Source organism: Bison bison, unplaced genomic scaffold, assembly GCF_000754665.1.
Source record: "Bison bison bison isolate TAMUID 2011002044 unplaced genomic scaffold, Bison_UMD1.0 scf7180017858770, whole genome shotgun sequence".
NCBI lineage: Eukaryota > Metazoa > Chordata > Mammalia > Artiodactyla > Bovidae > Bison > Bison bison.
This window is the reverse complement of record NW_011489342.1, coordinates 1,955,010-1,959,960: the sequence shown is the minus strand read 5'-3', so window position 1 is coordinate 1,959,960 and position 4,951 is coordinate 1,955,010. Positions and strand designations below refer to the sequence as shown.

At 45.1% G+C, this 4,951-nt stretch overlaps 1 long non-coding RNA gene across 1 annotated transcript in view; it reads left to right on the top strand.

The window, feature by feature from the left end:
- Nucleotides 1-4,951, top strand: part of LOC104980475 — a 20,022-nt gene that overhangs the window by 4,113 nt on the left and 10,958 nt on the right. The window lies entirely within an intron of this gene.

The window sequence follows — 4,951 nt, the reverse complement described above, 5'->3', positions numbered from 1 at the left end:
CAGGGGTTAGATTTGGGAGAGAATGAAGCAGAGGGCCTGGGCCACAGAACAAAGAAAGAGACACAAATGGGCAAAGAGAGACAGACAAAAACAAAAGCATAGAGAGGCCCAGCATCTGGAATAGGTCAAGTATCCTCTCTTTGGTTTGCTGGGAAAATGAAACCCAGAAAGGAAAACCCTGTAGCATGGAAAACAGAATGCAGAAATGGCTAAAATTTCACTGACTGAGGTCAGTGAGTTTGCTGTTTAGAACTGTTTGTCCTGAACTTGGTTAAATATTTCCTACTATCTTCAGTCCCGTTAACTCTATTTGCTTAATCAATCCTTTATTTTTCTGGGGATAAAACTAAACGTAACCAGGGCCACCCAAAAGGTTGAGAAGCCTCTGTTTGCACAATCATTTTAAAAGTGTTGGCATTCATAAACAGAACGTGATTAAGTTTTGTGGAATTTGCTTGCATGCGCTCTCACACACAAACACACACAGAAACGCACACACACATAACTACTAGTAAACGTGTAAAAGATGAATGAGGGCAGTGGGTTGTATCAAAAGGGTTGCCTGCACTTCTGAGTAGGTTTCAGATTGACTTCCTGGTAGGAGCTGGTCTGTTTCCGACAGTCTCTGGTTGTGACAACTTTCTGGTTCTGATACTGTGTTTTGAAAGATGCTACCATTATCCTATCATTGAAATGTACTCAAATCTTGCTCTATTATTTCCTACACTGCATGTGAATCTACAAAATAAAAAGTTATGTTAAAAAAAAAAGTGTTTCCAAAAGGATAAAAAACAGAAAAAAAAAAAGTGTTTCCAAATCTCTTCCCAAAATTCACCTAAGATCAGAGATTTCAGGTAGCAAACTCTAATAAGTTTTGCAAATGGACAAGTCTGGAGCCCTGGTCTGAAAAGTGCTGGGTGTGTCCCTCACACTCATCCTCTGCCTTCTTTGTGACAAACTATAGAGATGTTGAGACCTATTCACTCCTTGGAGATTAGGAAGCTGAAGGTGACGAGCCTTTTCCCAAGAGGGTTCTGGCAGCAAGTGACGGGGTCTAGGAGTAGATTTAAGGCCAGCGTCCAAAGCCAAAATAAAGAATCACTCCAAATTTATTGTCTCCTCATCACACTATCGGAGACGGCAATGGCACCCCACTCCAGCACTCTTGCCTGGAAAATCCCATGGATGGAGGAGCCTGGTAGGCTGCAGTCCATGGGGTCGTTAAGAGTTGGATGACTGAGCGACTTCACTTTCACTTTTCACTTTCCTGCATTGGAGAAGGAAATGGCAACCCACTCCAGTGTTCTTGCCTGGAGAATCCCAGGGACGGGGGAGCCTGGTGGGGTGCCGTCTATGGGGTCGCACGGAGTCGGACACGACTGAAGCGACTTAGCAGCATCACACTATGCAGTCTAGCAGGGTCCCTTGGCTGTGCTGCTCAAACTAGTGTGCCCAGGAATCACCCGGGGATCCCGGTAGATGCAGATTGTGGTTCTTGAGATTCTACAGCCTTAATAATCCCAGGTAATACTGAGGCCCCCGTGATGCGAACAGCACAGCCCTGGGTCCTACTGCCCAGAATCAACATTTATGTTTCAGTATTTGGAGTTCCCACAGAATAGAACCTCTCATTTTATTTATTGCAATTACTAAACCTGTACTCTGTGCTATTTCCACTCAGTGGGAACAGGTTGGATTACGTAATAGATGATGATAGCACAGCTTCCTGTCCCGTTGGAAGAAAATACAGTTAGACTTCTCTCCAATTTGTGAGAAAAGAATTTTATACTCAAATTAAAAAAAAAAAAGAATTTTATACTCAAATTCAATTAACATAAAATCTGGGAGGATCACAGTGATTGGTGAAACTGAGTGTATCATGTTGTCCCCAGCGGTTCTTATTATCGATGTGCCTGCAGACACGTGAACTGGCAGTGGCTTGGCAGGACTGTCGTGTCACCGTGTGTGACCCCCGTGCCTGCTCGGTGGTCCTGGCACGGGGTCAGCATCACTTCTCCATGTCTCTTTAAACGTGCGAGAAATGTCCATTTTCCATGCCGCCTAATACACAGTACACAGAAGTTCAAGTTAACTTGAGCTACCTGCTCCTCAAGTGGTTGACAGGTAAGAGGCTTACAGACATTCATCATTATAAATAACCTTGTAATCAATACCCCTATGTAGTCAGTTTTTTCTGTATTTTAGAGTCAGGCTTTGGGTTGGATTCCTAAACATGTGATGAATGGGTCCATGCTTTAAAGCTTCCCTGGTGGCTCAGATGGTAAATTGTCTGCCCGAAATGCGGGAGACCCGGGTTCGATTCCTGGGTCGGGAAGATCCCCTGGAGAAGGAAATGGCAATCCACTCCAGCACTCTTGGCTGGAAAATCCCATGGATGGAGGAGCCTGATAGGCTACAGTCCATGGGGTCGCAAAGAGTCAGACACAACTGAGCGACTTCACTTTCACTTTAAAGCTTTTAGTATAAATAAATTAGGTAAACACTTGCCAAATTATGTTTCTAAGAAAAACAATGCTTTTTACTTTTTAACTGTTTCAGGACAAATATTTATTTTTTCTTTAATAAAATGTGTTAAATTTTATTTTTTCCTTTGGGTTTGTTTCTACCTAAGCTTTGAAAATCCTTCCCTGTTCAGAGTTCTAAAGCTGTCTGATTGTGATAGCTTCTGTGATTGCTTATTTAAAAAAATATTTACCCATTATTTTGGTGTTTGGTGTGAGATGAGGTTCTGTGTGGCTGCTGACAATTCACTAGAGAAAAGTATGTTTACATATGCAAGCTCTGGACTATTTCTTCACCCCACAGGCTCATGTGGGAAAAAAGATAACGGGATGCTGAGATGGTAGCTTTCCTAATATGGAGAATGAGATTGATTTTTTTCTCATCTGGTTGACACTTAAGCAATTTGTTTTCTTGATAGTTACCTTGAAAATGTTCTCCTGTGTTAAATTAAGGGAGAAGTCCCCTTGAATGGAAATTTCTCTGAGTTATTCAGAAGTCACTATATAGAAAGATGTTTAAGATGAGGCAGATATTCTTAAAAGAGTCTGAGACAACCCTGGCATGAACAAAATGCTGTCAAATTGATGAAGGCAAACCTTAGGATAGTGGATCTCTACTGGGGTGGGGGATGGGGGTGTACTTTGCTGCCCTGGGGTCATCTGTCCATATCTGGAGATGTTTGATTTTTCACAGTTGGAGATGAATTATCTGGCCTGAAATGTCAGTGTTGCTGACATGGAGACACCTTTTTTTAGAACATATCCATAAAAGATTTGATTTTGAGCAGATCACCCTAGCTCTGTGAAAACCCTTGGCTAGGCCAGACTCAGAATGTGAGTTGGGATGGAGAGGGCTGGCTGGTGGAGGTCAGAGGGTAGAAGTTTTGCAATGTCGGTGGAGCGGGGGAGGTTGGATCCATTCCACTGGGCGGCAGGAGGCACTGGAGGCCCCGAGTTGGGGTACACCTCGTCTGTCCATCCAGGACATCCATTGTAGCACAGTGAATGGAAGCGTGGTCTCTCTTCACCCAAGCTGGGCAGACCCTGGATGCCGAAGTCCCAATGCTGGGGTTCTGGGTACACAGATGTCCACAGTTCACTTTAGAAATATCAATAGATGCTAAGCCGAGCATCTTCCACGCATCTCTCACTATTCACTCTCCATCCTTCTCCATTCTCTTGTGAACCCCAGAAGACTAACTTATGTGGACTATAATAGTGGCTCCCTTGCCCTCTGGAATTTGCTGGATACTGAAGGGAGGTAGGAAAGGGAGGTCTGGGTGTTTACTCTTCAGCATCTTTTCTTTTGGCAGTTGAGGAGGCCCTGTCTGTACAGCTCAGCCTTAGGTCAAGGGCGGACAATGGCTCCTCCTCGCTATTCCCCCTGGAGCACTTGGATGGTTGCTTTTGTGTGTTAATTTAGCTGGGCCCTGGGGCTCAGATCTGTAGTCAAACACTTTTCTGCATGTTTCTGGGAGAGTGTTTTTTGGATGAGATTAACATTTAAATTGGTGGACTTTGAGTAAAACAGACTGTGTTCCATAATGTAGGTGGGCCCCATCCAACCAGCTGAAGTCCTGAATTGAAGGACTGACCTCCCCTGAGCAAGAGTGAATTTTGCCAGCAGATGGTTCTCAGACTTGAACTGGCTATTGAATTGGCTCTTTCTGGTTCTCCAACCTGCTAGTCTGTCCTGCAGTTTTTGGACTTGTCTGCCTCCATGATACTCCAGAATTGTGTGAGCAAACTCTTTAAATCTTTCTGTATGAATATTTGCATCCATGGTGGCTCAAATGGTAACGAATCTGCCTGCAATGAGGAGACCTGTGTTCAACCCCTGGGTTGGGAAGATCCCCTGGAGAAGGGAGTGGCTACCCACTCCAATATTCTTTCCTGGAGAATTCCACGGACCAAGGAACCTAGTGGGCTACAGTCCACGGGGTCGCAAAGAGCCAACACGACTGAGCAGCTAACACACACACACACACACACACACACACACCACAGCCTGTTGATTCTGCTTCTCTGGAGGGCCCTGACTAACTAGACTAATTAGGTTATGAAACTGATTCTGAGAAATATTAAACAATTGTCCCAATACCTTTCAGCCAAGAGCATAACCTCTGCCCTCCTGGACAAAGAACAGGAGCCCCAGGCCTAGATCTGGAGAAGGTTCTGGCTGGAGTGTTCAGAGAGCCCATCCTGGGAGCAAAGCCTTTAAGTTCAAGGCTGACTGGGAGCTTGCGCTGCATGTTTGGTTCTGCCTGGATGACTTCCTCTGGGAAGGCAGATGGGGACAAGTGGCTGGGCTGAGAAGGAAAGGACCTGGGAAGATGGCCCAGGGCTGAGTTTAGGGAGGCCTGAAGCCGCAGTGAAGTGTGACTTCCAACAGGTTGTCTGGGGCCAGGCGTGGGGCCATCTGTCAACCT